Source organism: Athene cunicularia, assembly GCF_003259725.1.
Source record: "Athene cunicularia isolate RWA chromosome 20 unlocalized genomic scaffold, athCun1 chr20_part1, whole genome shotgun sequence".
NCBI lineage: Eukaryota > Metazoa > Chordata > Aves > Strigiformes > Strigidae > Athene > Athene cunicularia.
The window spans coordinates 12,872,040-12,896,733 of NW_020799125.1; positions in this window are offsets into that span (position 1 = coordinate 12,872,040).

Below are 24,694 nucleotides of genomic sequence, written 5' to 3' on the forward strand. Positions count from 1 at the left end.
GGCACCTTCCCCTGCCTGGGCATCCAGCCTGGGCGGAGCTCCCAGCCCAGCTGATCTCCCTATAGCCAAGCTGCCTGATATCAGGAAAGATGAATTTGAGGAAAGTTTTTAATAAAGAAAGGCAAAATTCAATCCTTCGTCTCCACAAGTTTTTTTCACAGACACCCTATTTATACACCTGACTTGGAATATGTTTGGAGGCTCTACTTCAGATGAAATCCCACATTGGTTACATGATTGCTAATAATCTCCAGTGGTGTTGCTTCATTACAGGTGTCCCTCAGAAGCTACGGCTCCTGGAGCTGGTAACTGCCCAGCAGTCTCAGCCACCAATTAAAAAAAAAAAAAAAGAAAAAGAAAAAGAAAGAAACCCAAGCCTCAGCATTGCAGAGAAAAGATTAAAAATACAATCTTCAAAATTCAGAAAGCAAATTAAAAACACCTCCCCATCTCTTATTCACACAGAGATATACATAAATACATATAGATTGTCTCTGTCAGGCAGAGACCCAATTTGGGGATATATGACTCACAATTTTTGAATCCTTAGGGTTGCAATGGAGGGGCGTCTTACAGCACCTCTCCTCAAGCTTCAGCCTTTCGCTAACATTCACAGCGCAGCTGAATTTAATATTTCGTTTTCATATTTCATTTTCTCCACCTAGCCTTCCGCAGCAGGTCTGATGTGAGGTGGGAGCAGTTCTCCAAGGGCATAGTCCTCAAACACACTGCTCTAATGGAGCAAACTTTTCTCAGAGCTGGGGTTGAACAACAATGGAAACCAGTAGAAGCTGTCCCCACAGAGCACAAAGACCACTGCTCCAAAGCTGGGGCCCTCCCTGGCCTGGAGGAGTTTCTCTCCTGAGAGTAGCTGCCTGCCCTGCCACTGCCTGGCTCTGCTTCCAATCAGAAATTCCTTATGTGCTCCTGCTGGACAGCCTGATATGTTCCCATGAAAAAATCTTGATTTTGTCTAATCAGAATTTTCTGACATTGCCTGGAAGATTCCCAAAGAGCACTTAAATGCTTTTGTAGCCTGGAATCTGGCTATGATTTCTGTCCATAAATAGCCAGGCTGAAGTTCAGTTAAATAATGATGGCCCCAACCATGTGGCCCCTGCCAGAAGCTTGGCATGTGCTTGTCACCCTGCGACAAGTGCAGCACAGTTGTGCTGGGGTATCTGCAGCTTTCCCTTGGTCCCTCTGGCCACCTTGTCCACCCAGCACCTATTTCTCACAGTGTCCTTTGCACCAGCCCAGCCTGGGCATGCACTTGCCCCAGAAGGTGCTTTGGGAGAGCTGCCCAGATCTTCCACAGCACACCGATGCAAACATGCTTGGGTAGGAGAAGAGATGTGGAGCCACAGTCCCCAAGTTACCAGAGAAAACTGCATTTCAGCACTGCATTGAAACCAGAGGCTGTTATCCCTCTGATACCGAGCCCAGGCTGTGGTGCATCAAGGTCTCCAGGGAGGTAGATTAAATGTGGTCAAGTGTCATGTGAGGCTCTTAAAGTTGATCTGTCGTGCTTCAGGGCAGGAGGAAGAGGCTGCTCAGCACACACAGAAGAACGTTATCCTGAAGATGGGTGCACAGGTACTTGACAAGGCCTTGGTCCATCAGGCTCTGCAGGCACTTGTTACCTCTTCTCTAGTGAAGACAAATGACTCAGCAAAGCCTATTTCCCATGCAGATGTCAAAACCTTTCTTCATACAGTCCTTTGCAATGAAATTTTGGTGCAGTGAGCCCAGGCCAAGCTGAGAGGAACTCACAGTGAGACCTTGCCCATAAAAGCTCATTTTGTATTCAGTTATAACTTTCCCCCTCCTGAGTCTCAGGGTTGCCTTGGTCTCAGCCTTGGCACACATTGCACGGTCTTCTGAGAGACCTGCTGGTGTCCCCAGGACTAGCAAGGATCTGGGGCACTTCACAATGGCACCTTCATGTCCCATCGTGGAGGTCACTTGCTGGTGGCCACCAGACACTCTTTGGAAGGATCACTCAGAAACAAGCCCAGGGCCATTGCAGGGTGTTCTTCATCCTCCCCTCTTGTTTCAGCCCAAACAGTGTAGAGGTTCTACTGAAACCCCTCAAGGGACTGAGCTGCTCTCCCTCAGCCATGATCTGCTACTCTTGCAGGTCCTCTTTAACCTCCTGCTTTCCCACCCCTCTCCTACATATTCAGGATTAGACAGTAGATGAAAATCATCTCACAAGCAGAGAAATAATTTTGGAGCCCATGGCATCATTTGTCCTCTTTCTCAGCCTTCAACAACCAATTTTCTCAAGGAGTTGGTCTAGTTCCATCAATGTTGGTGCTAAATCATGTGTGCGCAACCTAGAGTGTGCCCCTTCTCATGCTGAGAGGTCATTGATGGGCCCAGTAAGACTTCCTCTCTGTATATCACTGTTTTCCTGTGTGACAGCAGATTTTGGGGCTCTGCCAGCAAATTGGAGAAGAAATAAGTGCTAGGGAACATGGGTACGTTACTAATGTCTCTGCTTTCACCTACCTCCCTAAGAGCCTCCTGGGAAGGAGGTCATCAGAAACGAGAGGTGCAGCTGCTTTGTCAGGCATCTTAGAAGCAACATCCTCCCTATTCTATAACGACAGAGGTGTCTGCTCTCACAAAATGCTGAGAAGCCTCAATTCCTGCTGCAATCAGGCAGGATGGAGAGCTGCTTCCGCTGCCTGAGATAGGGCCCTGCATAAAGTCAGATGCACATCATCACTTTACCTCTATTTTTTTCAACAAGGGGGCTGAGTGTTAGCAAACAAGTTCTGCACGAGCAGTTTGCCCAGTTCTGTCTGTGTCTGGCAGAGGTGGGGAGATCTTGGAGACGCATGTTGAATTCTGCTCTCCATCGACCTGCGTGCAGTCCTGGCTTGAATCTATACCCCATCCTTGACTTCAGGGATTGAAGAGTGAAGGAGGAGCTGCCCATGTGTATATACAAATTATTCTCTATTACCTGCAACTTTCACACATTGACCTCCTAATGGTGTGGCCTCTTCTGGTGGGCAGGACTGTGTCCATGGCCCCCTCCCTACATCTCTACACAATTATTTTAGCCTCTGTTTAATCTGATGGTGACAGGTTGAGGTACCAAGGAGAAAACCCCAGCGCTTGCACGACACAGTTATTATTTATCAAAACACAGGGGGAAAAGCTGACAGCGCAGCCAAGAAGTGAGAAGCTGTCAGCTCTGTCCTGGCTCAGCGGGACCGGAGTTTTGGCATGGGGGGGCAGGCAGGGCTACAAAGGACTGGGGTTTGATAGAGACTGACTCTCCCAGTTCTCCCCATTCCCCATGATGAAGCTTATAATAAGCTTTCCTATGGCTGGGTTTGGCCCTGCTGCTGGAGTCATATAAAAAGGCTGGGCACATCTTTGGACTGTCTAGATTTGGTGTATAGCCAGGGGAGGACTGTTTTTGGAAAAACTTGTGGTGTCTCAGACAGTCCATTTCTGAGACATGGGTCTTAGGGAAAATAAGTATAATTCAGAGTGTTTGAAGCATCTCCTAATGCTTTTTCATGTCATATCTCAGAAATGGCTTGGCCTAGAAACTTCAGATTTGTTTAATTCAAGAGTCCTTGACGTAATCTAGCACAGATGAGGGCTTCTGAGAGGCTGCAGTGCTTATTTGGAGTTATTCTCTTCCGAATTATGAATATATTAGTGTTCCATCAGCAGCTGTGACAGTGAAAAGTTAAGACAGGCTTTCCAGACTTCGTCAAAGCATCCTTGGAGTCCTTTTCCAGGATCCCTGTGTCAGACTTGTTTCACCCACAACAACCCTGCAGCAAGGACTAAGATGCATTGGAAACCGGCCAGTCCTGATGTCTACATCAGACTGACCTCCTCAAACCTGCTTTCTTCCTCAAATAACAGAACTTTTCTTTCATCTGGCTTCAGTACGCCATGCTGGTACCACTGCTTCCTTGCCAGATGTATTCTGCCGTGGGAGGGACTTGCAGGCTGGATGAAATGGGCTCAGATGTATTCAAGGCACAGGCTGGTGGATGTGAGTTCACAGAGCACACTTGGAGAGGGGTGGCTCAGTTTCTGTTCCTGGAGAGGGAAGAAGTGCCTTGCTGTGCTCCCATCAAGCTCCTTCAAGCACAAGTGCAGCCTTGAACAGAGGATAACAGGGGCACAAGCTCAGCTCCTGGTCATCCTTCCAAAAATACACCACAAAAATGCAGATTTATAAATGAGGCTATGAAAACAAAACTTCCCAGAGGGCTTCACCAGGTAAATGCAATAACAGACAGGACCAATACACGGACACAACCCTGCTTTTCTCTTCCCAAATTACAGCAGCTGCCCTTCAGGAGCTCTCCCCTGGGAGTGTCCACTGGCAGGACCCACCGCTGCTGCCCTACCATGCCCATGTCACCCTCCAGTCTGTGGCCCAAGGCCGTGCTGAGTTTCCAGTCCTCATCCACACCCCATTTCAGCCAAACCTAAATAAAATTTAAAAGTGTCAGACAACTCCTGGCAACAATTCATCTTAGAGAAGGAGGAGTGAGCCAGCATGAAGTTTGGGAAGAGCTCTATTTTCAGTAATAAAACTGAAAACCTACTGAAATTCGTTTCCTCTCTAATGGCCAGAGTGACGAGGAGAGTGTGGATTTTTTTTCATAATTATCAGAGCTAAGGAGAGATGTTGCGGATGGGGTGTTAATTAGAACTGATATACTTGGGTATATTGCATTTCATTAAGAGAGTAAATAACCCCAGCAGATTTTAATCCTGCTGGCAACTTGCCAAGTGCTGCAGAGAGATTATCTTTGAGGGCTAAAACTAGGCCAGAGAGCTAAAAGCAGCCTTTCATGAAAGAAGAAGGCCAAGGATCCAGGCTAGAAGCGGTTGGCCAAAGCTCTGGAATAATCAGATAGAAATCCTTGGCAGAAAGTACATTAAAAATTAGATAAATCACAATTGCCTGATTTCTGTGGGCAAACAGGCATGCAGAAGGGAATGGAATCCAGGCAGTTTCTCCAACCAGAAGAAAAATGTAGCCTGATGTCATTTGCCTTATCAACTCCATGGAACCGAAACACCTGACAGAGCTGCTTTGGCTGTTGAGGCTGAGGAGGGTGACCCAGCACTGATGCTGAGGAGCCTCGAGGGCAGCGGAGATCCCCTCCACTCAGCCACATCAGGGGGGGATGATGATCTCAGGGTACTATAACACCTCCTTGTAGAGGCGGGTGAGATGTCCCCCACGGTGAGGTCATACAAAAAGCCACCAGGTCCCTCCCCAGTGCTCCCTCACACCACCACATTTGTGAAGCCCTCAGGCTGACAATCATTCACCAGTAAGGAGACACTCAAGGGAGATGAGCAGAGTGACCTTGGTTTGCTCTGGGTGTGATTTAGGTCAGTCCATCCACCTGGCAGCATTCAGTGCATGGGGATTTAGTGACTTCTGGGAAGAGCTTCTCTTCTAGATAGACATCTGAAGGAGAAAGTTTCAGAGCTCACCATGGGTAGGTGGGAAACTGGGGTCAGAGGACTTAGTTGTAAAGAGCACAAATCTACATCCTTCCACAGAGAAGGGAAATGTTCCACATAACAGAGGATCCAGCAGATACTTTGAAAGCAATCAAAAGAGACACGAGCAAACAAGGACACTTCATCTGCCTTCAGCTTCCCCTCTGCTCCCAAATAAATTAGTGCTGGTCACGTGGCCTTTAGGCAAAGTGATCTGCATTTGCAGGAGCACATCACTCTGTGATCGCAGACACAAGGAAAATTAAAAAGATCAGTGTAAAAGGTGCAAATGAAAGGAAATAATAAGGTCGAGCTGTGACCTTCTCAGAGCAAAAAGTGTTGAAGGAGGTTAAGAGGGTGTGTGATCAGTGCGAATTTCTGTGCCCCACACTTCACCTGACTCTTCACGGTCAGCAATTTTTGAATGTAGAAAATCACTTCTGAAAAATTCAAGTATCAAAACTTTTCAGACTGTAAATGAGGGAGAAATTAATTTTTGTCCTTCCTACTTGGGAGCATGAGTTGTAAATCACTCCATGAGCTATTTCAGGGCAGGACTGGAGTGTGATTATAGACGGCTGTATTACTTTGACATAGCTTAATTCAATTAAAATGCAGTTGTTGTATCCTGAGGAAGGACCCAGATTCCTCGCCAGTGACTGCACAGAGACTTGCACTGAAGTAACCACAGAAGGGAATTACACCATTTTATGATCTCAGCTCCGAGTAAAGATGGTCTAACCCTCCAGTGCCCACAAGTCATGACATCAGTGCTGGTCCCACAAAGGCACCTTGCAATCAGCAGATATCTTTGGTTGGAGGAACCATGGGAAAACCAGAGTTTGCTCAACAAATCAAAGAACCGGGGAAGAGCACAAACACAGTCATATAAATATCTCCATCCACCCCACTGCAGTGGATACAAAAAGACTCAGAGCTCACTGAAGCATGAGGCTCAGCAGCATCTTTGGTGTCTGTGGTTATTGCTGTCATTAACTTTGCTGGAAATCCTGCTCATTTGTCCTAGACTTGAATTTGAAGTGAGTACTTCTAGTCTGGATCTTCTCTTACATCTTTGATGTAGTGATCCTTTGGAAATGAGAGGGGAATGAAGCCAGCCCAAAGGGAGGAGTAGATATCAGGGATGATTTTTGCGTTTATTGAGAGATCAAGCCTAGGAAATTGTTTCCTTCCCACATGGCTGCTTGTAAGTCCCCTTCAGAGACGGTACTCATTAATGCCTAAGAGGCTTCAGTGCCGTAGGTGGATATGAAATAACAGCAGAGCATCTGTTAGTAGGTCTCAAAATACCTTATGCTTTGACATAATAATTACTTCTAAAGCTGAATAGGGATTTGGTATGTTAAAATTCAGGAAAATAAATTAAAACTAGCTTCAGCTATGGGAAAGGCCATACTGCAACAGAAAAGGACTCCTACACTTTGCCTAAGACCATGGCCAGATCAATTCAAGAGGTATGTGGTGTTTAAAGGAGGGTGAAATTTATTCGCAGAATGTTGTTAGAAACAAAGTATCAGCTCCTTTTTTATCATACTTATTAGATCTCATATTCAGGATAACAATCCTATATGGAACCTAATTTTCTTGAAAATAATTTTCTTGAAGTCAGCATGATTTAAACACAACCTTAAAATTAAGTTTGTCTAAGTGTTTGCCTATGCCTACTGACTTTGATGTTGCCCATGCCCAGTACTACTCCCTCTAGCCAAAGGGAGCAACTGTTGGTGCTAAGTGGGGGTGAAAAGAAGAAAGCAATACAGCTAAAATGACAAAAGCCTTTTTAATGTGGAAAAGGGACTAAACTGTTCATCACATAGAGTAGTTTCTAAAAACACCAAACTGAAGTGAAAAGGTAATGGATGATTAAGCACAGGAAAGAATATGAAGCAACCAGCAAGAAGGGGATTTTAGTAGTTTTTAGCGCTGTATTACTCAAAACTTTCACCTGTGAGCCCTGGCTCACCTGCTGCTGGGGAGCCCAGACTGCTATTTAACAGCCCTGGGCAGCTTCCCTTGGGTAAAGTTATGAGCACTGAAGATGGTCTGCAAGTGAGGGTTACGGTGCAGAGCCCACATAGTGGGATAAGGTGTTTTATTGAACACTATTTTGAAAGGGCTACATCATCTAAAAGAAAGAAGGGAAAAAATAAAGTGTTAAAGAGGCTAATTCTACAGCTTTGTCAGATGTGTGTGATTCTTTCTCTGAGATACCAGGTGCAAGCTATTGACTTTCTGTTGTTATGGGACTGTTTTATGTCTTCTGGGTTCAAGGTCAGATGATGATGCCTAGTACAGAGAAGGGAAAAAATCAGGCTAGCATGTGTAGGGTTTTTTTTTAAAAAAAAAAAAAAAAAAAAAGGTAGAGGGGTGGAACAGTAAGTTTGAGAGTAGAGCGCTGAAGGAGTAATTTATTTAGTACAAAAAGTTAAACCTCATGGGAGGGAAGAGGTCTTTGAAGAATAACAGTAATATTTACTCCACAAAGTGTCTGAATTGGAAGAATTCTCCCAGACAGTATGCAAAGCTCTCCCTGCTACTACTGTTAGTCACACAATAGACTAATACTGAACAATTAGGATTGTTTACAGGCAACTTAAGAGTGAAAAAAGTTCACCTGATTAAGAAAATTCGGGCATCTAATTAGAGACTAAAACAAGTTCTCTGTAACTGAGCTGTCCAATCATGAGGGTCTTAAAAATATTCAGAAAAGCGCTACCTGCTGAGGCTGTCTGTCTGTCAGCCAAGCCCTACAGCTTGGTTCAGGGACCTGTCTGCCTCGCTGTCCAAACAGCTCCTGGCCTTGGTCCATACCGTGCTCATAGATGTGACTTTAGCCCTGTGCAGTTCCAGTGCCCACCTGATACCAACCAAGTTTGAAGCATTGCTCAGTGGTGGAAAACTCTTTATCCTGTGGCCTGGCTCTGGTTGAGAGTCGGGGTGCCCTGTGGCAATTGGACTAAAATCAGGTTTTTCCCAGAGGAATATCTTTGAAAAGGATGCTCAGGAGAAGCTGTAGCTGTCTGCTAGAGATGGCACAGTGATGCGACAGGACAGGAGCACGGGTACTAGATCATTTAGTTTTGCTCTGTACCAAGCAATTCTGCTTTGCCTCCATTAATTTCAGGATGTAAATTAAGAAAAATAAACTCAGTTTCCAGGTTACTGAAGATAGATGGCATTCATTCAGTCTGGCATTTAGCTATTTCTGTTGTTTACATTTGATGCCTCTTATAAATACACTATTCCTGATTAAGAAGAAATCTTTTTCTAAAGGTTTGCTTAATTTTTCACTTCAAAGCCAATCTTTAAAAACCTCTCTGCCACTATCAAGTCTGCAATGGTTTCATCCTAATCCCTCTTATGCTCTCCGTTCTTATCCTTTGCTGAGGGGAAATGATAAAAATTTTTCTGACACAGAACTCGGATTCAGTACTGAATGATGTTTCAAAATAAAATGATGAATTTCAATTTCAAGCATTGGTTAATATTGCCATTTTTATAGATATTTTCCTACTGCAGATTGAACAAAGCATATTAGCTAAAAGGCCTTCTCCTGAAATAGTAGCTCATACTTTTCTAAGATTCTTTCATTCTAAATTTCCACTTTTAAGTATTGTCTTTCTATAGTAGCCAACATCCAGAGATCAAAACCATCTTTATAGTTAAAATTCAATCAAAACTAGGTCTTGGAAACTTCCAGTAGGTGAGAAAGCTGTAGGTGAACTTAGGTTTGAGATTGCTAGCTGGTTTTATTGTAAGACTATTTTAAGATACTGAAAGTTTCCCTGTTTTAAAAACTGCCATTCAGATTTTGTCAGACATACCCACAGGAAGACTGAATGAGGATGCATGAGTGGCCTTGAACACTTGCCTTTGCAAATTCAACAGTCTTCAGCACAATTTGCATTGAAGTAATGGATGAGTATGTTTACAGTTATGATCTGAAAAGGCCTGTCCAAGGGTTTGGAAGAAAGTGTCTTGTCTAGTGGAATGAACAGGCCTAGTGTAATTTTTTGGTGGGTATGAACTGGAATAGTTTCACTAGAGTCAATAGCTGGGTCAGCATCACCAGCTGGAGATTCCTGAATCAAACTCATGGAAACTGTATGTGCATAACACAGATTCAGTTAAATACGTGTGTTTTGAAGGGAACCAGAGGGAGGAAGGTCTGCTCTGTTTAGGATCTGTCTGTTTTAGTTCATTCCTGGAGTCAAAGCAAGTCTCTGTGATAGTGTGTGTACACACACACCAGCAACTCCCCCACAGCCATGAGCAGGAAACATTGATTAATACAAAACATTGAGTTTACTGCATCTTTAATATTAGTGGGGAGGTATTAACTCAAGGAGGGAGTGGTGGTTCAGGGGGTGTTCTGGGGGTTCAGCTTTCCCTCACCCTGTCTCTTCACTCCCTGCTGGTCTCTAATGTGGAATTAGTGTCTGCAAATAGTGGACAGACCCGCTGCCTTTGGGCTGCTTGTTTCTCGCTCAATAAAGAGCCACAGCGGCAGCTGGAGTCCTCCTTGGCCCTCTTCAGATTGCAGCAGGACTGTGCCAAACCAGTACCTGCTGTAGGATCCTGCCCACTTGCTGCAGTATTCGTGGCTACAACCATGAAGACATTTCCATCAACCAGTCTGCAGCTACAAATTGCAGCATGTTAGCAACACCGTGTTGCAGATACAAACAGCAGATAGTTCTGCAAACTAACACCCAGACTGAAAGCTCTTCTTTTTAAATCAAAGTACAGCTGTGACAAATACTGGGCGTATAGAAAGCTTGCAAAATCCTGTGTTGCTGATAGTTGCTCTGGTGAATACTGTGCAGCAAGAATATTGTACAGCTCAGTGAGCTGTGGCTCTCTGTCCCACAAAACCTTCCAACTTCCCCAAAATGTTCCTGCAATGGGACAAGTAAGAGGGCTTTACTAGAGGTTTTGGGTTTAAAACACTGAGGAAGGCAGAGACTAACCCTCAAACCCCAGAAAAGGCACATATTCACTTATAAGCCATCTAACACCTTAGGTCAAGTATGTTTCTGAGCATCTGGCCAGGAACTTGAACCCAAGTGATGCTGTGTGACTGACTGGGGGGCTGCTGGCCGACTCTGGTGGTGTAGGACCTCTGGGTGCAGCTTTTCCTATAAAACTTAGTATTCAGTCGAGGTGCATCAATGGGAATTGAATGTCAGGACTTTCAGCCTTTGCTGTAGAAAATGAAACTTAAAGTCACCAGGTCAATAAGGGCTTTATATTTACCGTCTAGAAATACTTCCACAGGAGATATGGGGAGAACTGTACATCAGGGGCCCCTGTGTCCCACATTCAAGTGTCTGACTGCATCCAGCTCTCAAACAGTTTAGGCTGCATGTTCCCAGCTTTGATCAGAAATTTCATCGCTGACCAGAGACATCTTTTCTCAAGCAAATTTTGTCAGAATCAACACATTGCCAACATTTGGATGAATCCTATATGTCTGATTTTTAGAAAGTGTCATCAAAAAAAACCAAACCAACCCCAGTCCCAGCCTGATGCTAATAAGATCTGAATCGCTGTTTTCAAAGCGTCAAATTGGCACTGATATCTTAAGCCTGAAAATGATACACATGCAGCAAGAGGAAGCGGGACCTGTTTAGTTCGTGAGAGAGGGCATGTTTCACAGCATTGACATGTCTTATTTGTTGTTGTTTTGCACATAAAATCTCTCTACTCATTAATGGCACAATGAGGTGCATGTCCACATTGGAGACTTTTTTTGTTCTTAGGCGTTACAACCACCAGTTCTTCTCCATTTCTGCAACACACTGTATTTTCTAGTAACCTTTGGAAATTGTTAACTTCAATTTTATTCACCAGAGACAAAATGCTAATACCCTGACACTTCAAATGGTGAGGGGAGAAGGAGGGGAAGGAAGGAAGGAAGGAAGACCTATGTGATCTATTCATTCATTATTCCACAGCGCATGGGAAGTCATCTCTTTACATGATTGACCTGCCTGGATTTGATTACAACACACAGCTAACCTTTTCCAAATCTGGTTGTGTCATACAAGAAAAGGGTTGAAGGCTGTTGCCATGGTATTAAGGTATCTCTTGAGAAAGAAGAAAAAAGCGAGAGAGGAAATGATCCTTCTTTACTTCCTAGCCAAGTATAAACAAGAAACACACGCACATGTTTTTGTTTTGGAAGAGCTTTCAGCTTCTTATCGAGTCTCATCTATCAATGCATTTCCTCGGGAAGGGAAGGAGGAATTGTCTGCTTTGCAGATCAGTGTCTCTTCAGTGGGTGGGGAAGGGGGGGAGATGACAATTGGAGGGAGAAAAAAAAAAAGAATAAATCAGTCTTGCCACCATTCATGATTTATTCATGAGACACGTGAGTTTTGCATTTAAATGTGACATTCTCATGATCTCAATATTGTATATGCAAATCTAAAGATTTCTGCATCTCTCCACATGCCCAGCTTAAGTCTCGTCTCAGATCTGCAGCTCTGTAAATGCAAAACCAGCAAGGTTCGTGTGGCTTCTGGTTTACTCCCTGTTTATTCTGTGACTCAAAGACTGTAAGCAACACTCAACTGCTCTTAATGTCAGACATATAATTTAGATGTCATTATTTTTTATTTTTTTATGATAGTGAACTCTCACAGTCAGGAAATTACCTGTAGATTTATTAATGGTTTAACTTTCTAAGGTCTTGCCTTGCCTGAGCTTTCCAAGCACTCCTCTGCTGAGGCAAACAGTTATTGCTCAGGATTGTGTACCAGGATTAACACAGAGTAAGTGCTGCACAGCTCTGAACAACGAATTTACACCTTAGGCCATGCCTGCTTCAACACTTGCAACACAAATGTGTAAGCTGTCACTCAATAAATAAGGGGGAGTGATCTTGTTTGCAGGTTTTTAATTAAGATATTATTGATATATTAAAACAAACAAATGTACCAAACATGCTGATGTAGAGAGGACAGGCTTTCTGCAACCGTGGTGCTCAGTCTGGGACATAACCTGAACCCTGGTAAAATCTGTTCGCCAAGCCTCCCACTTTGGAACACTCAGCAAAACGGGAGGCGTGGAGGCATGACTTTACAAAGTAATGCAAACCCTGCTCCGAGCTAAACCGATGTACACAAACTCCTGCACCGGAGAGACCTTTGGCCCAGTATTTGCAAAAGTGGATTGTGTAGGGAAAACACTGTTCTTAGGGCTTTGCCTGATCCTCTTTTGCCATGTCTTCACTATGTTGAAAGGCTGGTCTGGTTACTTAGAGAATAAATCAGAGAATAATTTTTATGTTATTGGGTCAGCTCAGCTCTGTCACTAGGCTAATGCAAGTATTCCTCAAATATGTTATTGACAAACAACCACCACATTCATCAATAATAATAAAATTTGTAGGTTTTATAGCACTTTCCCACATTCAACACTCTCCTCCTGTTTTCTTGTCAGATTGAAGCCAGAACTTGCTGAAGTTGATCACCTCATATTCACTTTGTGAGGTCAGGGCCCATATCAATAAAATTCTTCCTATTGGCTCCCTGATTTTAAAGCCATAAATGTTTCCTAAATATTCATATAGCCTAATAGCCTGTCTCCAACAATGGCTGCCTAAGGAAAGTGTAAGAGACACAAAGCCTGTATTGAATGACACTTCCCCAGGGTATTATCTCAGATTTAGGAAAATCAGAATGTAGAGAGCTCCTGATGTTATATATTCAGGTCATCACAACTAATTGCTTTCAAGAACTTGTCCCTGTTAAATTCACTAGTACATTTGGTCCCACACCACCCTATGGCAATGAGTTCCACAATTTAATTTCCTATGGGGTGGACAACTACTTAATTTTGGATAATTTAATATGGGTCCTACAGTTTTTTCCACTACATGAGATCATAAATGGTTGTTCCTGAGCATCCACGCTTTCCATGATTTTAGTAGCCTATATCAGAACTCCCTCAATGGTCTCTCCTCCAAGCTCAAATTCTTACCTTCTGATGCTTTAAACTTGTCTTTATAAATTTTCCAGTTCTCCAATATCCTTTCCTAAACAGGAACATCAGGACGGCTTGCAGTATTTAAGATGGTGCAGCAGGATTTTATACACTGGCAACATGTCTTTTTCTGTTCAGTGTCTCATCTGACGATCGCTGGCATTCTCATTGCGTTTTTGAGCATCCCTGATTGCTGAGCTGATGATGTTTTTGAAGAACTGCTTGCATGGCTCTGAGATCCTTCCTGAGCAGCATATGTGACGTACACAGCCTCAGCTCTAACGTAAGGCTGGTGTTGCTGCACTCTCATTCTCAATAAATTGCATTTCTTGCCACTGAATTCCCCGTGCCATCACATCTTACCCAGTTATTTGGGTGGCTCTTCCTCAACACCTTTCCTCCAGCAGCAAAGCCGGCCTAAGAAAACAGGTGAATACTTTGCATTCACTGAGAACATCTTCATTGTGTTAATTGCTCTCCTTTCCAGCTGGCTGATGAACACTGCACAAGACCCAGCCCATATCCCTGGGGGGCTCCACTGGCAACATCCCTGCTCAGGTGAGACCATCCATTTGCTCCTGTCCTTTGTCTCCCATCTCTAAAATAATTATCTAGCTCTACAAGGCAACTTTCTTTTAGCCAACGACCCTGGCTAGGAGCCCACAGTGAGAGTGCCAGTGACCTCAGAAACTTGCGTTCAGCTGAAAGACAGGGAAAGATTACAGGGGGGGGTATGGGGGGGTGGGGAGGAATCTAGTTGGAATTAAATATTAAAAAATAACTTATAGATGTGTTTTCCATCATTCTTACATCCTCTTTTGCCATGTCTTCAGTATGTTGAAAGGCTGGTACTGATAACAAGCACCTGAAATAGCACACTGAATAGCTGGCCAGACTGGGAGCCCTGTCTTGCCACCCAGGGAAAAGAAACTCACACAGGGATCACATTGTTATTTAAAGATATGTTATCGGCTCATTTTAGCCCCCATTTAAAATCTGAGAGGGATAAACATTTCCTTGCAGAAAAAAAGAAAAAAAAATCATATGTGCACTAAATTCAAAGACTCAGAGAAGACTGAGTTTGCTGGGTTTTCTTCATTTACTTGTTTTTAGTATGGGTTTAGTGGCCGGTGTTTGCAGCCACGCTCAGCAGCATTGGAACAAAGCAGTTTACGCCTACAAATGCCACAGCGATGCGCTTGCTCTTGCACAGAGCTGCTCGCTCCCTGCCTTTGAGGAATGCAAGGGCCTTTATGCTGAAGGGTGCTGCTTGCAGAAATACTGAAATGCATGCTATTAACCAGACTGAGTGAAGCCCAGAGCTGGATGAAGTGGGTGCTCTGGAAACCCAGGCCACGAATGATTTCACTGCTATAATTTCATTCTCCAGCAGTGGATGGAGCAGGTTTCTCCATGCCTTCCAGCTCCCACAGACCTCAGGCATCACAGCTCTGCCTCCAAATCGAGCACCCTCGGACATCATTTGGGGCAGCATTTGTGAAGAAAGGGGCAAGGGGAATAAGAAGAGCTGTCACACACACTCAGACATGATTGAATCGTGCTGTGCAAGTGGGTTTCACCATGTTGAAGCATGTTTGTGCCTGCATTCACGTGGAGCGGGGGTGATTCTTAACACAAGGGAAGAATGCGCTCCCTTACAGACCCTGGTTTCTGCAAACGTGGCCCCTGTGAATGTAATCAATGTTGTGCAGAGCTGCTGAAATCGAAAACAAAGCCAGAATGATCATTGTGCTAAGTTTGGGTTCCTCATTGTTCATTGAATTACATCAGTGTTTTCTTTAGTTGCACAGTCAGCTGGCAAAGGTTTGTTTGAAATCTCGAGACTCTCCCCTTTCAGGGGAAAACATGAATTTCCGGGAGATGTGGGCTCTGCTCTAAATCACGGTGCTCAGACTGCCACGGCCCGGGACACAACATGACAGCCCAGCTGGGGGGCTCAGCCAGCCCACGGCCCGTCACTGAAGGCTGCAATACATCCACAGGAAAAAAATGCTGGGGGTTGGGGGGGTGGGGTGGTGTGCCGTTTTCTTTTTTCTTTTTTTTTTTTCTTTGTATTTAACTTGCAGAAACTTTTATCTGTTAAAAAAAAATAGTTAATTAAAATTTATTTTGTAGAGACTCCCTCTCCCCAGCTCAGGACCATAATGAAGTATTGTATTTCACTGTCATTTTATTAAGGTGATCCTATGAGGCAAAAATCTTGCTTTCTTGAAAGACTCGTTGGATGCAGAGAATGAGCGGCAACCAACACAGCTTGTGCTCCCAGGGTACTTCTTGCGGCAAAACCCCAGAGCCTTGCTTCCCTGCTCCATGGGATAGTGAGCGGCTATTCTGTCAGTGTAAGGTGGGATATCCCAAAATTCCCCCTGGAATATCAGGATAGAGTAAATCCTTCTTTCCCCTGCTGCACTCATGTACAAAGTCATCCAGAAGCCATGGAGTGACTGGACGCTTCAGATCTCAGTGTGGACTGAGTTTGGGCACGTTCCTGTGTGCCAACAAGCACACATGTGCTGCCGAATGGGAGCCATTGCTCATGTAAATGTAACGACTTCCCTCTAAAAGTCGGATTTTCATCATCCATAGTCTAACTTCCCCCCGGAGACATCTCTCTGGATACTTGCCACGCTGTGTCTCAGAGCAAACTCTTCTGCAAGTTGGTCTGAACATGAGCTGTAGAGCGGCAGGGTTTGATTTTTTGTAAGTTGTATTTTTGTTTGATTTGGGGAATGTACTGAGTGGCTCAGCCTGCGTAATCCACACCAATTTCATGTTGTTTGCCTTACTCGGGGACTGGGTTTCTGACTTTTTTAACTGTGTAGCTGGAAATAGTGGTAAAATGGCAGAATCTGGGATGACATTTATTAAGAGTCAAAGCAAAAACCTATCATGGAAGAAGCTGTACAACATCCATGTTGTACAAGTTTCCTAATATGGCTGCAACATTTAGGAAATTAAGAAAAAGAAACTTTGCCAAGTCTTGTGACACTTGATGCATTTATTTGAGGGGAAGTCTTGTATAGCCATGGAGAAAAACTGGCCAAGGTGAAACTCAAGACCAGTGGACCAAGTAGAGGAGGCAGGAGGAAAGGCACAATGGAGGAAAGGGCACTGAGGGACTGTCAGGGCAGAAAGGGAATTGGACAGCAACAGCGGATAGGGGAGGAAGAACAGGGGCAGAGACTAAAAGGAGAGAGAGTGTGGGTTGTGATTTGGGGTATTTTACCAATATTATTTACCAGTTATTGATGGGAGGAGGTATCTTTGTGGTGAAAACTGAATTTACCTGTGTTAAACTATTTGTGATTTGTTTTAATTTTGCAACGTCTTTCTACAAGACAAAGAGATAAGGGGAGAACAATTTGAAAATATTAAAAATATCCCATTTCAACATTTTAAAAATGAGACATTTTCAGGTTTCACTTGGAAAGAAGGCCTCTGTTTCCTGATTTGCTGACTAATGTAATTATCTTAAGATACAGAGGTCAAGAAGTAACCTGACACTTAGCTGAAAGTTTTGTTTCAGATACAGGATGTTTTGGGGGTTAACCTGTGATAATTCCCCGCACCCTCCCTGGCATTGCTGGAGTCTTTAGTTCTGCCATTGAAATCAAAATCCATTATTTGTCCAGCTCAGCTAATAACACCAACCAGCATTTCCATGGGCAGCAGAAACCCTGGAGGAAGGCTGCCAAAAGCCCGGGGAGTCAGAGTTCCTCTTCATGTTCAAAGCTTCAGACTCTCAAATGCTTTAGTGATACCATTACAAATGCCTAATGTTAGACTGGTGTCAAAGCTCTTTTCTCCCTCACTCCATTAGCCCCACAAGGATGATGATGAACCATCTGAAGTCAAAGGAGTCATCCCGGGTCAGGCTGAAACAGCTAGAAACCACTGATAATCCCCAGATTCATTAACATTTTTGGTTTTGAAAAGGTAACTTTCTGTCACTAGGAACGTATAATATATATAGCAAGTGGAAGCTGGGATATAATTTTAGCCTTGATTCTTAAGGCGATAATATTTTGGGTTGTCGAGTAGGGGTGCAATGCGTCTTCATGCGTGGGAATACATGCAAAAACATTTTTACAGTGTAGTACGTGTACCTAACTTCAGCTCAGAGGCTACCCTGGGAAATTCCCACCCTGACACAAAATGCCCAGCAATGATATGTTGGGTGAAAGCAAAAGCAGAGGCTTGGAAATGTTAGAAAAAAATGCAGCGATGAAACTGAGCTAAAATGAATTTTGACATTTAATCCTAGATCAATTGGCAAATCTCACAATAGATATTCTTTTCTTGTCAACCTGGCAAAGCAGAGCCACATGAAACTGGTTTAAAAAAAAAAATAATTAATTTCTAAGATCAGCTGTGAATCTTCTCACTGGGTTGAGGGTGAGGACAGGAGCTCCCTCACACCACCAAAATACTGAATAAGTTGAGAAAAAGAAGCCAACTATTGCAAGCCCAGGAGATCATTTATAAAACAAAAATCACTCTCCGCTGCATTGAAGAGCCTGAGAGATGCTCTCAGAAAGATTAATTTTCTGGGTAGAGGAGGGGAGCGTCAGATTCACCCCTCAGAATGAACCAGTGAGATGATTCAATTGCATCACTTTCAGAGCATGAGCCCAAGACATTCATTCAAGGCGTAGTTATAAGAAATGACTCCTTTACTTTAGGAGGAAGAATACTGAAGAAACTGTTAAATTTGGTCACAGTATGTGACATCCTTGAAATAAAAGCAATACTTCTTCTCAGTGACTGCACAGTAAAATTAAAGATACGAAGCTAAATTCATCTCTGGTGTAATACTCCTGCCAGTGGCTGGGGAAGCACCTGGGATTAATTTCCTCTATTATACAAGTGGCACAAGACCCTGACAAATTGTTTTGAATGTTTTTTGTAACACTTAGTTACAGAAACCTTATTCACTAAGTGTCCCACGCATGCAAAATCAAGTGTCTCCGAGCTCCGCCTTGCCAAGGACAGGATACTGGGCTAATGGCAGCCCATGAGGGCTACCTCCCACCCTGCTTGCGTGGATGAAAGGTGGGAAGCCGCTAGAATTTACAGATTTCTCATGTAATAAAAACACCTCCACTGGGTGACGGGTGATCAAGGAGGGAGCATGGACCTTGGCATGCCTGCTTTGGCAAAGGGGCAGGTCTTTGGCTGGATTTGTAGGCTGGATTATAGTCTCGTTACCCTGGACCAGCATGTCAAGGTGTTGAGCATCACCTCCTCAAACTCTCAGGTCATCCTGCGACACCTTCCCGAGAATGCAGCAGAGCAATCTGGCCTCTGTATTCCTGCAGACCTTCTCTTTTCCTTTGGGGTAAAGCTTGTAAACTCAGTCTGGCAAGACAATGCCTGTATTTATACTCCTGAACATAACCCACTTCTTTGCTTAGAGTTTGCCTGTGGAAAGCTTACATTTTCCTGGAGGAGTTATAAACGTTAGCATGGCATGCCAGTGCTTGCTGTGCCAGCATGCTGAGGTGAGAGCTGGGGCAGCAGTGGCCCAAACGCCCCGGAGATGGGCCCAGTTCTCATCTCTGAACAACCCCAGGTCCTCAGTCCTCCCTGGAGTGCACACTCCTCTCTCTTATGTAGCCACGCTTATCTTGCTGCCCCAAATTTGCATGAGCATCACTGGCGAGGTCAAGTTTAAGCAAGCACATGCCATTCAGATAGTCTTCTCCCCCCATGTAGCAGTGCTAGGAAGAAGGGAAAGCAGTTACACTTCCCTGTGAAACAAGAATACCAGGCAGCCAAACAGTCAAATAATGCCGAAAGTCCAATGCAAACTCGGGACAGACGTGAGTACAGAGTCTGTCTGTGGTCAGGGCTTTTCAAGCAAGCCACCTGCAGCTGGCATCCCAAGTCTGCATATGGTGAGTAAATTCATTTTCTACAGTGCTGCCCCATATCTTGGAGGAGGGTGTCCGCTGGTCACATGACACTTTGAAAAATCAGGAGTGTCTTTCAGTGTGAGTTTAAGGAGATGAGGTTAAGGACAAGGCACTCTCTACCTTTATTAGTGAAAGTATTTAACCTCATCTGTTGAAACCTCTGGCCAGTAGAAACAATACATATGATCTTTGAGAGGACAGGTCTGCTAACAAACCATAAATTATCGTCGTGCTGCATCACATATTTCCTAAACTGAGACCAGCTCGCCATGGCACTCTGAAGCAGAGACTATTGACACAGTCCTGAGCTGGCTCTGCAAACCATCAGCTGTTATTCTCAAGCCCATGTGTTGACGCCCCAAAGAACAGATTTACCAGGAAAACTCAGAAAGAGGAGGCCTCATGCAAGCACTCATGCCTCCGAGCACCGTTGCCACCTCCCCGCGACGCCGAGCTGGCCGTCTGGCGTTCTGCTGGCTCATGTCATCATCTCGCAAAGACCTGCGCCGTTCCTCTGAGGTTTTTGACATTTGCTGCCAAAACTCTTCATAGAGTTAACTAGGTAACTGGTGCAGCCATGTTTGCTGCATTTAGCCTCCAAGAAATGTGCTAAAATTGAGCTTTGTTACATTTTCATGTCATAAAAAGGAATTCAGGTGAGGATCTGACAGGTTCCACCTACCCGCAACTCCATTTGGGTAATACCCTACGGGTTATGAGGAAGCACAAAGCCTGGGTTTGATGTATCAAGGTATCCAAACACTCGTATCACCTTGAATATGAGAAGAAACTTGATATATCTTACAGTGTTGGACCTTTTGTCTTGAGCATATTCATGTTAAAGGATATTTTTTGGGGAAAATTATTTGCTTATAAGCATCAGCCAGTTTGATATTTGACCAAAGGATAGCAGGTATTTTCACTCCGGCAGAAGAACAATGTAAGTTGATCTGTGAACATCCTTAATGCTTCTCCATCATGTCTGAGCTTGTTTTGTTTTGTTATATTTGCGTTTCTGGAATGTTTTATCCTATCAATGACATTAATTACGGAGTAATTGCTTTAGTAGCATGTAACAACTCTCCTTTTTTAAAATAGATTTTCACACAATGTGTAAACTACACTGTATATGTGCTACGTTTCTTGTGTCATGAAATAATGTGTAGACAAAATAATGTTTTTCCTGTCAGAAATTCAATGGGCATCTAAAGCAAAGTGACAGGTGGTTAAATAGCTGCATTTAAAGGATGTCAAGAAGATTTTTTGGACAGGTACCAAAACCCAATGCCAAAAAGAAGGCCTAATACCATCTGTTTTGTTAGCAGAGAGATGCAATTTTACATTAGATTTTAAATGACATGAAATGCCAAATTCATAACCTTGATTTGTGGGTCAAATCTAGCTTATCTAGATTGTGGATGTTTTTATTTACTAGCACAGTTCCTGACCCAGAGCTCATGCAGGTAAACGAATACACTTTCAATCAGACCCATTTTAAAGTAATACGAAGCTCTTGAGCTGCATTTAATTTTGTTTTGTATTACATGTAAATCCAGATGCAATGTGAATTTAATTAATCCAATTTCATTGCATTTTAATGTACACATTTGCATTGTGTTTATTGGCAATTGGTTTTATCCATTTGTTCAGCATTTTTATGACCAGTGAAACTACTGAATATTTAGAGATCTATATACTTCCTAGCAGGAATGAGGAGTGTAGCTCTGAATTAAAGAGTTCTCAGACATAAACTGGGGATAAGACTAAAATGTCAAAATATAGCTGAGTAATACAGTGGAAAAATTATATCAGTATTTTAAGAGAATAAATATTTTTAAGATAATAAATATTTTTAAATAATTTAGCATTGTGCTAAATTATTTAAAAATAATTTTAGCAGGCATTTTAGACGGTATGTTGAGAGGAGGCAGACTACTTTGAAACAAATAATGAAACGTAGACACTTTTTCCTGATTCTAAAAGGTGCCTATGATTGTTCAGGTTTTGTCTAATATTTAGAAATACTCACTGTAGAGTTTTCTCTTCTTTGTGAGGAGTCCGTGTGGCTTAAATGGGATTGCTGAGATAATCACACTCTGCTGTTTCTGTTCCAGGGCTAATGCTAGGCATGAAATGTGAGTTGTCATGTTTGGAGCTCTTCTTTCAACGACCCAGCCAAAGCCACTACAAACATTCTGGGGTTTGTGAGGAGTCAGTTGTGAAAAGAACGAAAACAACAGCATCTCTTCATTTTTGTGTTTCGCTGCTTGGCTTGGCTCTGCTGTGAATGCTGTGGCTCAGGTCGTAGTGCTGGCTTTGCTGTCCCTTCAGCAATCCTGGACCATTCCTTTTGACGCTTGGCCAAAATACAAGGTCTAGACTCGTTTTTCTCTTGATCCTCTATCTGTGGACCCAGGGGGTGTTTTGCTGATCTATGGCTGATTCATTGAGCCAAGTGAAAGCTGCTCCTCTGCTGAGGGTCTGCACCACCTCTCCCCGTCCCCTTTGGCACCTGGCTCTCCCCGCAGAGGACGTCACCCACCTTTGCTGGAGCTGAGCTAGCCCTGAAGGAATGGCCACGACACGCCACAGAGGGGAGAAGCCACTGCCCCAGCCTGCGGGCAGATCTGTGCCTGCAGTGGGCACATGCGGTGTCAGGGGTGGGTATGCTCCACCTGCCTGGAGCTTTGGCCTTTACTTCCACTCTGCCCTTGATTTCCCTTGCAGAGAGAGATGCCCCAAGGATGGTCCTTTGAGGCCAAACGGACCTGAATTATTCCTACAGGTTAGGTCGGTGCCAATAATGGGCACATGGGCTGGGGCTGATCCCTGCAGTTCTTTGCACTGCTGGGATGCTCCTTGCTCAGCGGGTGGTATCTAATGCAAAAGGAGCTAAGTCTCTGGGGCTGGCAGGTAAGACCTGTCCAAACTTGGCATCACTAGGGGAGAGCATGTTGTCATTGTGAGGCTCAACATCCCCCTGCTCCCATGGCTCCTGAGCAGCGGGGCTTTCCAGGGATGCTCAGCCTTCTTTCTGCTGTCACCAGCTCTGAGAAAGGAGAGGCTGCTTTATTCTGGCCTGCTGGGAAAGACTCAAGGACAGCGTAGATAGCTAAAAGGGGGCCTGGGTGGAATTTAGATACCTGCATTCAAATCCATGCACGGGAAATTCCCCCACCTGGGCAACACCTAGGAGGTGCCTGAATTCATTCAGCTCCCTCCATTTGGACAGCAGAGATCCCAAAGCGAGACCTTCCAGGGGCACGAGGGCACCGTGCTCCTTCCTAAACTCTGCTGCACTCCAGATATGGGTGACATGGCAGGAGCACATCTGCTGTGTGCACACACCGTCTGGCGTGGAGCTCAGGAGATGCAGTCATCCTCATCAAAAACTTGGCCAGCACTGGCTGTACCTTTGCAGTCCCCTCAGGGCAGTCTGGCAAGCCCCTGCTGCTCAGGTAAGATGTACTGCGTGTCCTCCGCCGGCCAGGAAGAAGCTCTTCACCTTTAATGCCTCTGCCTTGGCGGGGAGAGGGAAGCAGGAGTTCAGACAAATCCGCATCTCCTGGTAGACCCCCACTCGATCCATAGGGCAGACACCAAACTGCCACGAGGGACAAAATACATTGAAACATGGGTAAAAAAACAGGCTGAAGAAGGATTTAACAGTAGGCACAAGTTGGAGGCTTCCTGAACACATGGCAAGCCCGGGGAAGATCCCCCCAGCACAGCAGGAGCTGCTGACGCACAGGCAGAGCACCGCAGAGGCCAGAGGCACCTCACGACATGTCACTCCCCAGGCCCTGGTCAGGGGTCGTGCCGGGAAGCCGACCGATGCTCTGCTCCACCAGATTATCTGCTGACAGTCTAACGAGTAAGAAACACTGAAGACACGAGGTGAGCCGAGAGAACATTTGTGTGATGAAGAGCATTTCCTCTGCCAGCTTCCCTTGGCATATATCAAAAAAAAAAAAAAAAAAGCGCATTTATGGATATTAATAGCAATAACACTTTGTGACGACGGGTTTTTCAGATCAGTCTCTGTTTGAGGTCTAATGAAGGCAGATGAATGTGCAAAGTTTGACAGGGCTGATTGTTGTAAATCTCGTGCTCTGGGGATCTGAGGAGGCATTAAGAAAACGGTGCTTCATTTGGGAAAGATGAGCTTTTAAAATGGTTTGAATAGGACCGTTGTGGTGTCTCAGGCACTGAAAAGAAATTGGGTTGTATCTGCTGGGGAGACGCTGCAAGTTTGGTGATGAAATGTGTTAATTTCTGTAGGAAACAGCAGAATTAAATCCCGCTTTAAGTGAAAAAGCCAGTTCAGCCTTAACTGTAAAGCTGCTAGCAATGACTCCACAATATATGAAGTATAATAATTATGATAATTAATAAAGATAATAATACAGTAAAACCTTGCTAATTCATACTAATGACTCAGAGGCTGCTTACTAATTACTGAATTTTGTGGATAAACAAGCCAGAATAATGCATCATAAAATACACTTTGTTCCATTATTTTGACAACTCTCGTTTAGTTTTAATTATTTATACTTCATAATATACTAGTCACTCTACTTGTGAGGGTTTTACAAAAATAACGAAGCTCTAATAATTTGACATGTCAGTTTAGTATTTGCTGAAACGGGGAGAGAGGAAAACCATCCTTTTCTGGATGTGTGCAAATCAGGAAGAGCGCGGATCAGTTGGAACACAGATCTTCAAAGTTGTAATGCAAAATATTATACGTCTCTATAACGCCTTTGACCGGGAGTCCTCGGAGCAGCCTACCTCGCGGAGAACTCCCGCAAGCCGACCTGCCTCGCTGCTAGACACAGAAGGATCGATGCTGATTCTCCAGAAAAATCATATGGTTTGAAAAATAATAATGAATGTGAAGTAGTTTTTGTGCCCAAATCAATTTTTATCCTCAAATCCATTTTTTTTTCCAGCATCACAAGGGCTAAAAGCTTGTTTTTAATTTAAATGAGAGCTATGATTTTTACATAATCACTTGATTCCTGGAGCTGGCATTCCCTCGAAACCCCAGCCCGCCCCCCCCCCCCCCAAATCTGGCAGGAGCTGGCCACACTCTTCCAATGACAGAGGCTGTGGAAGAACTCAGCATGTATTTAGCTTAGTTTTCCAGGTACAGAGAGTTCTGTAGGGCACATGTTGTAACTGTGCCTTCGTAGTCATGATTTTAAAAATAAAAAAAATAAAAAAAAAAAAAAAAAAGCCCA